Consider the following 12,085-nt stretch of genomic DNA (forward strand, 5'->3'; position numbering starts at 1 on the left):
ATTAGAAACATGAACAGTGGCTTCTATTTCTAAAACTGAACCAAAATAACCCACCATATTTCTGATACTAAACCAAAATAACTCACACTATTTCCAGAACTGCAGTAAAAAAAAATCACACTATTTCTGAAACTATAGCAAAATAACTCACATTATTTCTGGAGCTACAACAAAATAACCCACACTAGTTCTGGAAATGAACCAAAATACTTGCACTCTTTCTGAAATTAAACCAAAATAACTCACACTATTTTTGGAACTACAGCAAAATAAGTCATACTACTTCTGGAACTACAGCAGAATAACTCACATTATTTCTGAAATTGAACTAATATAACCCACACTATTTATGGAACTACAACAAAATAACTCATTATTTCTGAAACTATAGCAAAATAACTCACACTATTTATGGAACTACAACAAAATAACTCATTATTTTTTAAACTATAGCAAAATAACCCACACTATTTTTGAAAATACAACAAAATAACCCACACTGACACACCCCGACCCAGAAAGTCCACTTGGACCCTGAATCGAGCTGTGTTGACCGACACCTGGAAGGTGACGAAGCCATAAAATGTGATAGTGTACAAAAAGTGAATAAATTTGAATCTAAAAGTGTCTAAGTACCAGAGTGCGCTACGAGTGGGAGCGAACCCATTTTCACACGCGATGTCAGAGCATAAGTAAGGTACAGTAGTATGGGTAAGAATCATACCCTCAAAAATATCCATTAATACTAAGATTCACCACAGATTGTTGTCAATACGAACTCAGCAGCTAAAACCTGGAGGGCACCAAACAGAAGGTGTGAGTAAGCAATAAAACCAAGCTTCCCAAAGTTATTACCTCTCTAAAAGTAATGCCCTAATGTAAAACCCGTATCGTTTTCCATAAGACAGTACAACATATATACATATATCCAAACCATACTCAGAAATGACCAAAACCACGGTTTGCCATTAACTCCACCGTACATTAATAAGTAGGCCAAATGAACTAAATCAATACAAAGTGATATATCAGTCAGAGTCATCTAAAATGACATGTACAACTTATCCGTATCTCATCAATCATGGCTAGCATATAAGTCGGAGTCACCTCTAGTGACCTGTACGACTTATCCATATCTTATCAATCCTGGCTAGCATATAAGTCGGAGTCACCTATAGTGACCTGTACGACTTATCCATATCTCATCAATCCTGGCTAGCATATAAGTCGAAGTCACCTATAGTGACCTGTACGACTTATCCATATCTTATCAATCCTGGCTAGCATATAAGTCGGAGTCACCTATAGTGACCTGTACGACTTATCTATATCTTATCAATCCTGGCTAGCATATAGCTCAATAAGTATACCTGCACACGAGTCGGAACCACCTAAAGTGGTCTGTACGACAGGACTGGGTGTAAATAAATAAGCTCAAGTGCTACGATCACGTGAAGACTGGGCGAATAATCGCGGGTCGCCTACGAGTCGGAACCACCTAAAGTGGTCTGTACGACAGGACTGTGCACCTACCTTGAATCCAAGGTGAGCATAAGGTGCGGGAGGTGAACATCACGTGAAGGACTGTGCCCTGGCCACGGGCGGGAGCACTAACACCGGGGTGCAGGTTTATGAGCTCTCAATGCATCTCAATATAACATGTGTAACTCATGGCAACCAGTACGACAGTATCGAAGTTGCCTAACACATAACTGTAGTCGTGCTATAACGCAATCGATTCAACTAGTACCATAAACTCACCTGAACTTACCAGGGTGTCCTGAGTTCACCTTTGCACTTGAAAGCATTCCCAATAATTATATGCAAGTAATATACATATTGATATACTATGATGCAATCTAATACTCAACCATGTCGTAGCATGTTCAATTATAAACAATACAGTGAGAAGTGTACAATCAATAACGCATTACTCCCAAACTACTTATTTTCAGGGATAATTATCCATGACGACCCAATTAACACTAATTTAGCTAACTAATTCATAAAACTAAAACTTGCCTTTACCAATTTCCTTCGCCTTACTCAATTTCCCAAGTAAGGCTTTGGTCTCAAATATTTTATGGCTGCATCTAACGTCTCGTTAGACTGCCTACGTACCCTAAATAGGGATCAAGCCATTCGTAGTTCATATCGTACTTCAAGCATTCACAATAATTATATATGAAAGTAATATACCTAATCAATTTAAAAGTGTCGATAGAACTCTCAATAATATGTACGATAAAAAGGAAAAGATCCACTTACTTGGAGTCCATGCTATGATTCTCTAGCGCACACATCGAGGCGTCCTGAATGATTGGTCCCTGTGACCAATTATCAAATCACATCTCAGAACTCTTATCCGAAGAGTACGTAATTCACATAAAACACAACCTCAACGACATTCTAAAATAGTTTGATACCCATTGACCACAAGTCAACCGTCGATCAAAGATCGACGGTAGGGTTTACAACCCTGTATAACTTGACCCGGAAGATCCGCATATCAGATTTCCAATCCTCAACTCCCAACGATCCACAATATGTTTCAAGAATAACATACTAAAATTTCATTACGATCCAACGGTCAGATCTCCGCCAATTGCCTAAAACAAGTGGCCATGGACATTTATTTTACTAACTTACAAATCCAATTCAGGAAGATCCGTAAGTCGGATTCCCGATCTGTAAATTCCTATAATCTTTAAATATTACGTATTATAATATATCCCATTTTGGTGACGATCCAACGGTCGGATCATCGATTCACATTTTTATCAAGTAACGTATCGTAACGAATTTAGGTTCCAACTATCAACCTACGTCATTCAAATGACAAAACTGAATTCAAGACATTTGACATAGCCTAAAAATAGCATTGGCGGCCCACTGGCCACGCGCCGCCGTGGGTGGCGGTCGGCCGCCCCGACTCGCCGGAAAATCCAACTATTTCCAAAAATTCTCAAACTTCACAGAAATGAAGATCTCAGTGAGTGGAGCAACTTTCATACCTGCCACTAAGTCCAAAAGTGGACGGAAGATGGTCAATTTTGCCCACGAAGCCGGCGGATGCCTAAAACTTCCCGACGTCGATTCGTCGTCTACGGTGGTCCAACGGGGTCAAGGTTGGTTGGGTTTTGCTCCTGGGATGATGGGCTACAAATCCCAAGTGGTGTAATCGGCCATTGCTTTGCCGATTTGCCGGAAAATCGAAAAGGGTGGCCGGAGCACCATTGATTTTCGTCAACTTTCGTGGCCTCAAACCGCCTCATACCATGGTCAATCAAGGTGGTTCTTGGGTGGGTTTTGTAGAGGGGAATGAGAGCTTCAAGATGGTGGTGGTGGCATCGAAAAACTCCACCGGAGTTGGCCGGAATCGGCCTTGGAAGATGGTCTCGTGGTGGCGCGGGTATGGGTGCACGGGAAGCTCTCTTCCCTTTTTTTTTTTTTTTTTTTTTTTTTTCTTTCTTTCTTTCTTTCTGTCTTTCCTCCCTCCGTTTCTGATTTTGGGCTTCTCCCACAAAGTGGGGGTTTAATTTAAATACACACTAAACCTTGAATAACCAATTTCGAACGTCCGTAACTATACCGTTATAATCCGGACGCGCAAACGGCTTTCGCCTATACGTTCGTACCAAAGAGTACTACGAGGATATGCTTAAAGAAAAAGTCCCACATCTCTCAAGTCGATGGTCAACGGAAGTCAAAGTCCTTGCCTCTAGGATAATTTAGTAAATTCACGCTTTTAAAATAAAATAAAAACGTAAAATTTGGAACGGGTTGTCACACACACTATTTCTAAAAATTGAAGTCAATTAAACAAATAAACACTATTTCTGGAACTACAGCAAAATGACTCAAATTATTTTTGTAATAGAATAAAATACATACTATTTCTGAAACTACAGCAAAATAACTCAAACTATTTTTGGAACTGCAACAAAATAACTGACACTATTTCTGAAATTGAACCAAAATAACTCACATTATTTATGGAATGAAACAAAATAAACATTATTTTTAAACTACATCAAAATAACCAACACTAACACACCCCGACCGAAATCAGGGCGTGCTGGCCGTCACACGGAGGTGACGTAACCATGTGCACGTGCGGAAGCTAATGAAATAGAAATATAAAAGTACGAATAATTTAAAAACTAGCATACAAAGTACTAAAACAAGTGCTAGCGTAAGTGAGACACAAGTTCAGAGCAAGTCTACAGCAGTCCAAAAGAAAAGATGCGACAAAAGTACACCCGAAGGTGACCCTACGCTGGTGAGTGTCTGTCAGAAAAGCCGGAAGAACCCTCTGGGAAACCACCGAACCTGCTAAGCAACTAGAACCTGGAGGGGCGCAAAACAAAAGTGTGAGTGGGCAAAAACAAATCTTTTCGAAAACCAATAGTAAAATACTTTCTAACCCCTCGCCGTAAAACCTGTATACTTCCCAGAAAATAAACATATATACGTAGGTATAAATATGCCAAACATGCTCAAGGATATGCCATGTTGAACCCTCATAATGAAATGCCAAGTGCTCAGGTATAACTCATATCAATAACATATAATCTGGCAGCCGGAGTCACCTAACGTGACCTGTACGGCTGCATATAGAGCTCAAATCTCAAACTCAACAACTGAACCTGCCCACGAGTCGGAACCACCTAAAGTGGTCTGTACGACAGGCCTGGGTGTAATACATATATACGCTCTAGTGCTACGATCACGTGAAGGTTGTGCGAATAATCGCGAGTCACCTACGAGTCGGAACCACCTAAAGTGGTCTGTACGACAGGACTGTGCACCTAACTTGGATCCAAGCTGAGCGTGTGGTGCGGGAGGTAAACATCACGTGAAGGACTGTGCCCTACTCAGGGCGGGAGCACTAACACCGGGGGTGCAGGTTATGAGCTCTCCAATCATCTCAAACCACTACTGAATATAAACATGAATACCACTTACCTGGCACTTACCTGTGCGTCCACAGCACCAAATATGCATATGTATATGTATACCACTACTAATGCATGCAATGATGCATAAACGATAATAATATGGTGCATGGCATAAAACAATTAACCCTTTTCAAACAATTTCTGGGAAAATAAATGTATATAGGTATATACAGAAAACCAAAAGCCCACTCACTGGTAAGTGGAAGGGTCGTAGCCCCCTGCCTCGAGTGACCACGCTCGTCCTCGGGGTACGTATCACCTATATGCGAAACAACTACAAAAACGTTAATTTTTAAAGCGCATAACCAACTTCTCGTAATAACTTCTCATACATTGCTCAAAATGGACAATTGAATATACCAACGTGCTCTACACAACCTCAGGATCACACCCATATTTTTAGAAAAAATTTACACCGCCGCACGCACCCCCACGCGCCGGCCAAGGCACGGCCACACGCGCCGGCCACGCGCTGGCACGTGCCTGGCACGCTGACGGCATCAACTGACGCCGTGAGGAATATTCCGTTAGTTCTAACAGATTCCGTCAACGGCGTTAGGAATATTTCGTCAGACTTGACGGAATATTCCATCTCCTTCCCCGGCGAACCTCCGGTGACGTCGCCAGCGCCGGAAACTGGAAAAACCTTCTAACTTCGATTTCTCTCTCGTTTCTGAACCATTTTTCACGATTTTTGTACCAATTGACGCCTAGAACTAGTAGAACAACGATATACCACTTTTAAAGGTCAAAAACCACGAGATCATACCTGTCCACACAATCCAAAATCGGCCAACTTCGACCACGGTGATCCCGACGTCCAAATTCGTCCAACGAGCTACTCCGAGACTCCTGGGAACCTCTCCAAGCTAACTACGAGCTTCAAAATCCCAACAACGTGCTAAATTATTTTTGCATGAATAGTACTCTAATCGGACCACTTCGAATCAACGTGAAAACGTTAGAGTTCTCACCTGAAAATGGTATGGTTGCACTCGCACGAGCCTCACGAGCTCGAAAATGTACTTGGTTCCTTCGATCTGTGAAGGTTTGAGTGAGTTGTGTGTGTGTCCGTACGTTTTGGTGAATGGGAAGGGAGAGAGAGACGTGGGACAGAGACAGAGAAAGGGACAGAGAGACAGTGAGAGTGACAGTGTATATGTGTGTGGCCCAACACATGCCACACCACACAAAACAACCAATAATGTAACGAAAACGAACTAGGGGCAAAGTAGTCATTTCACATGTGCGTTTGATGTTTTCGGGACGGGATGTCACAAACACTATTTTTGAAATAGAACCAAAATAACCCACATTATTTCTGGAACTACAACAAAATTGCACACTATTTCTGAAAATTGAATTAAAATAACTAAAACTATTTTTGAGAGGGAACAGATAAATACTGTTTATGAAACTACAGTAAAATAGTCAATGCTCAGTTCTAGAAATAATCAATGTTTAATTCTAGAAATAATTAGAGTTCATTCTAAAAATAGTCAATATTTAGTTCTAGAAATAGTCTAAATATTCGATTTTAGATTTTGGACACTTTTTATTTGTTTATAATTGCTAATTTTGTTTACTTGTGGAAATATTTAAGCTATTTGATTTTTTTTATTACTTGCGGAATCATAAAATATCATATTCCTAGTACGATACCAATGCATTTTTTGTTGATTTGTTTTCATGTTGTTGCTGGACATGACAAAGCAACTTGTAAAGCTATAATCCAATACAATTGATTTGCTAATATAAAAGATAATTGATTGGTATTATTATGTAATTTTTGTTTTAGTACCAGCGATATTCTATACTAATTGCTTATTCTTTTTAGTAAAAGTAATATTATATACTAATTTATTCCAAGAGGATAAATAGTAAAACCTGCAACGTCATAAGTTAACAATATAACTTTAACTACCAAGACAATCAACTACTTAAATGAATTACCTTTTTTTTTAATATATATTTTTTTTTAACATGTAGATTATTTTTCTGTTTGATAAGAGCTTTGTTCTTTCTCATATATATGTATGGAATGGAAGTGTAAGTTCGTTGTTTATTAAATTGAATTTGAAAAGTAATATTTTTAGTTTGCGGGAATTGTGCAGAGGAAAAATAGAAGTTGGGATAGGGGACGCCATAGATGAAAAATGGAAATGGGGATGGTTCTTAAATTAATCATGTCAGGATATGAGCTTTAATTTTGGGGTTTTTGTTTTGGGGGGGGGGGTTGGGTTTTGCAACGGCCTATTGCAAGAAAAAAAAAATGAATTTTTTTGGTTTTATTCGACTTTTCCGCGCGCGATGGCAATTCCGTAAATAACGTGAAGTTGGGTTAACCTCTTTCAAGCGCAAAGCTGAAAGAAAGATTTGATGTTGCATGTTGGGCTTTATTTCAGCCCGTGGAATTCAATTTTTTTGGGCCTGTTATATGTTACTTTTGTCATTTTTATTAAATTTTAAGTCTTTTTCATTAAATAAAAATGGTGAATGATTTTTGGTTAAGAAAAAGTTGGTCCAAATTCTTTTTATTAAAACTCCCAATCTTTTATGGGTGAGCTAGCTAAAATATTTACCTTAAAATTAAATATATATATATATATATATATATATATATATATATATTCTACATACGTATTGTATGCAAAAATTTAAGTTGAATTTCTATATTTGTATACTTAAAATTTGTTTGGCATGAACTCAATAAGCTTCGAAATTGCAAACTACAAAATTACAATGAATCATCAAATTTCACATATATTTAGATGCAAACTAAAGAAAAAATAGAAAACTTGATATCTTAATTACAACCGCACAACTAGCACAAAGAAAAACAATGAAAGTAGAAGTAAAGGCTATCTTAAAAAAAAAAAAATGATTGAAAGTAATATAAAGCCTACTGAACCAAAGCAGGATAATCTTGAACAAAATAACATCACGATTTCTATGGTAATTTTTATATTTTTAGTTGTGCTAAATACTCACGGGGCTAGTTTCATTAAAAATAATTTTTCTTGCACTTTTTTTTCCTATTATATTCCACTATACACTAAAATATATATACATATTGCCACAAACCCTCCCGTCTACAGCCAGTGGCGAATCCAGGATTTTAAACTCGGGGGGTCCCAATAATAAAGGTCAAAAATCATATGCCAAACAATATTACAAATTATAAAATTATAACTCAAGCGTCCATTACGAGGTTTCATAAGTTAATATGGAGTACCTAAGTTGTTGATTATTTAATATGGACCACTAAATTTAAAACACTGGTCAAATAAAACTCTCCCCAAACTCCCACTATCTTTCTAACCAAACACACCATTTTTCTCTTTTACTAGTTTCCAAACATCCACCTTCTCTCTCACTAAGAACACAGCTGCCATATCTCCACCAACCGCCTCCCTCCCCATTCTCCCGAAGCCATGGCAGATCCACCCCCAAATTTCACCAACCCATGACAGATCATATCCATCTTACTAACCTTATGTAGGAAATTTCACCCATAAGAAAAATTACCAAGGTGGTTGAAATAATTTGGAGAAATTTGGGCTTATGTACTGCCCCGCCAGACGACAGAGAAAGGTTGGAGGAGAAGTGGGTGGCACCGATGGATGAGACCATGGCAGAAGCAAGGAGGAGAGAGGCTGGAAGGGTCCCTATTTTCTTTCTTCTCCATGTGCGGTCATCTTCTCCGAGAAGAAGACAGCCACTACAACCTGCAAGCTGCATAGACCTCATGCTCGAGTACGAGGGGTCCCCGGAAAATTTCTAGCAGAGATTTAGGATCGCCGACGGGTCCTAAGACCTCTCAGGGCCCTATGTGGATCTGTCCTTGTCTACAGCCCGTCGTAGCCTTTGGTGTGGCTACGCCATTGAATTATATAGTCACATAATGAGTCAGATCGGAGTAATGTTACACTTATTATGCTTTTTATACCATATTTGTACCACTTTTCCAATAAAATTAGCCTCCACCAACATATGTGAACCCCATCTTTATAGAAAAATGATATGCATGTGATGAAGGCAATGCCACCGACGGGGTCGTGAGTACGTGTTGGCCGGAGCAGCAGTGGAACCGAGTGGAAGACGGAAGCAAGGCGGCCGGTCTTATGGCAGTGAACTTCGCAAGACACATAGTGTGTTGTACACGCAGGGAGAGGGAGAAAGTGAACTGTGAAATGATGAAGCATAAAAAAATTTAGAAAACAAAAAGGTGCACGCCCAGTGGGACTCGAACCCACAATCGCTTGATTAGAAGTCAAGCGCCTTATCCATTAGGCCATGGGCGCTTGTTGACAGATGTTGTCTAAATTATTTATTTATACAAAAACGTATTTGTTTATCTAAAACTAAACGCAGATTTTTTTTTTTTTTTTAACTATTATTGCCACTCAAAAAAAATAATTGTGTTATGAGTGCATAATTAGAGTTTTTGAGTGCAAATGTTAATTTCCTTTTTACTGGTAAAATTAGTAGTTTATACTAATTTACACTAAAAAGAAGAGAAAGAGTTTGAACTTGAAATACAGTATATCCAAGAGAAAGACTCTAACTAATAAAATAAAGGACCAAAAGACAAAGTAAATCTCAAATCAATGAGAAAGACAATAACTAATAAAATAAAAGACAAAGACTCTATATATAATTTCATCATAAATTATAAAATAAAATGACATATATATTATGAAGTATTGGAACATAATGAAAATATGGGAAACAAGCATATAATGTGTGTTCATTTAACTATTCAGTAAGTCTCCTACAATTTATTAAAAAAAATACAAAATGAAAGTTATCTATTTTCTGTTTAAGTGAGTCACAACCTAAGCGGATGCCTAGGCAAGTTTGGACGGGTTAGGTGGGTGCTTAGGCGGTCTAGGCGGGTGCCTCAGCAAGTCTATGCACCATTTCTTAATTTTCAAACGTCTAAGCTTTAATCGGGGTTGTGGCCAACTGCCTAGCGCTTAGGTGCGGCCTAAGTGACGCTAGACGAGAATTTTTAGAACAGTATTAGGAGTACCAGTGGGACAGAGTCTTGTATTATGAAAGAGCTAAATGTGGTTGACTAGTGAGTACATAATGATGTGATTAGGATTCTATGAATCTCTCCATTATCCAAAGAGGAAATTCAGTGGAGGACGAAGGGGTCCAGCAACCAATAATATTGCTACTTATATGGCCATCATGCATCACAGTTGGTTGGGTTCATTCATTTGGAGCCCCATTATTCTGAGGATTGATAAGATTCTCATCAAGTGATCTAAATTTGATCTATCCAACAAAAACAAAGAAAAGGTAAACATTTGGTAGTAGGGTATTTGGAAAAGAAATAGTAAGGCCTTGTTGTAGCTTCAGTAGTAGAATATTGCCCTAAATACCGGCACGAGCTCTTGTATAAGTTAACCCCACATATTTCAATTGGTATACCATCAACTTTTTCCCATCACCAACCAAATGCACTAGCTATCGGCATGCTTTATAAATTAAAATAATCCAAAATTAGTATAAATTAAAATAATCCAAAATTAGTAATGTTATAATTCAAATTGTTATACCGTAAAATTAAGGTTCTAAAAGATGTTAGGCACTAGTCAGGCAGCAGATTAGGGTCTAGAGCTTAGGTGGCTAGGCAGACTAGATGGATTTAAGTAAATTTATTATATATGGTATAGATAAGTGTCTACTTATACTTATAAAATATATAATTTCATTGGAATACATAAACAAGAAAGTAGAATAACATATAGATTATATAGTATTGGAACATAATAAAAATATGATGAACAAGCATATAATATGTGTTCATCTAAGTATTCAACAAGTTTGTTGCAATTTATTGAAAAAAATAAAATGCAAAACGAAATTTATCTATTTTTTGTCTAAGTAAGAGTCGCCACCTAAGCGGATGCCTAGGCAGGAATTTTTATAATAGTTCGTACAACACAATATGTTGATGTGTTGATATAATCAAATTGAACCACCTGTTTTTTTTTTCATAATAGGTTGCTAAAGGTCTTTGGTCTCGTTTGGAATTGTTTTCATTATAAACACATTGAAAATTTTAATAAAAATGCAAGTATTTCTTGAAAATATTTGAAGTATTTCTTGAAAGAAGCATACAACAATGAGTGTCTTTTCAAGGTAGTGCTATCCACACACCTATTCTTACTTATTGCACACTCCTCTTAATTTTCGATCGTCTAATTAAATAAATTAAAGAAGATCAATGATAAAAATAAAAATAAAAATAAAATAAGGATATGTGAGAGACAAAAATGAGTGTGGGAATAACATTTTCATTTTTATAAAGCACTGAAAGTACTTTTTACTTTTTCTACCAACCAAAAGCGTTTTTAGGCTGCGTTTGATAGGAGAAAATGAATTCATGAGAAATGATTTCCCATATCTTTACTTAAAGGAAAGGGATATGCAAAATTTATTTCCCATTTTGTTAACATTGGGGAAAGTTGGTAGGTAATGTCAATTTTTTGGTATATAACATTTGTTTTTTTGTGTATCTTGGGAATGAGTATGAATACCAAGGGGCTGGAGGAATTTAAGTTCTCCTTATTTTCTCATGAGCATGAAAGTGCTTTTAATTATTTTAAAAGTATTTCTAAATATGTCATTTATTATTGTAAAAGTCCTCATTCATTATTTGTGAAATTGAACCTCATTAAAATATGAATAAATCATGTGTAGTTTGTTAACATTTAAAATTTAGCGTAATACATCCTACATCTACTCTTATTTAATAATTACTCAATGCTCTATGCTTTTTGGATAGTTTGTTAGATTTGACTGTTTATGCTTAATCTGTGCATTTAGTAAATTATGGGGGTTTGTTGGACTTATTTTCATGTTGTTGATGATGATTAAGGACTGAATGTATCATCATAATACATATGAATTTCCTGATCGATTGAACTTGGGAGTATGTTTCGATGCGATTTGGAGGAAATAAATGAAATCGAGGGAGGCTTGATTTACTGAATAATTTGTAAATTGGGTTTATTGCTCGTAGAATTACAATTTCGAAGATCTTTCGATTTTAGAGTTTTTTTTTTTTTTTTTTTTTTTTTTTTTTTGAGATAAAATGACTTGCCAAA

The 12,085-nt window shown here is 37.1% G+C and overlaps 1 long non-coding RNA gene and 1 other non-coding gene across 2 annotated transcripts; both read right to left on the reverse strand.

Moving 5' to 3' along the window:
• Positions 1 to 592: 592 nt before the first annotated feature.
• LOC148689578 (uncharacterized) lies at positions 593 to 3,648 on the reverse strand. Its single transcript, XR_015958353.1, has 3 exons — positions 3,015 to 3,648; positions 2,269 to 2,327; positions 593 to 793 (listed from the first exon to the last, which is right to left on the reverse strand). It is a non-coding gene; the product is annotated as an uncharacterized LOC148689578 (long non-coding RNA).
• A 5,544-nt stretch (positions 3,649 to 9,192) lies between these two features.
• Positions 9,193 to 9,265, reverse strand: TRNAR-UCU (transfer RNA arginine (anticodon UCU)). Its single transcript has one exon. It is a non-coding gene; the product is annotated as a tRNA-Arg (tRNA).
• Positions 9,266 to 12,085: the final 2,820 nt, after the last annotated feature.

The sequence above is a fragment of the Pyrus communis genome, chromosome 17 (genome assembly GCF_041283825.1).
Source record: "Pyrus communis isolate YQ-2024b chromosome 17, ASM4128382v1, whole genome shotgun sequence".
NCBI lineage: Eukaryota > Viridiplantae > Streptophyta > Magnoliopsida > Rosales > Rosaceae > Pyrus > Pyrus communis.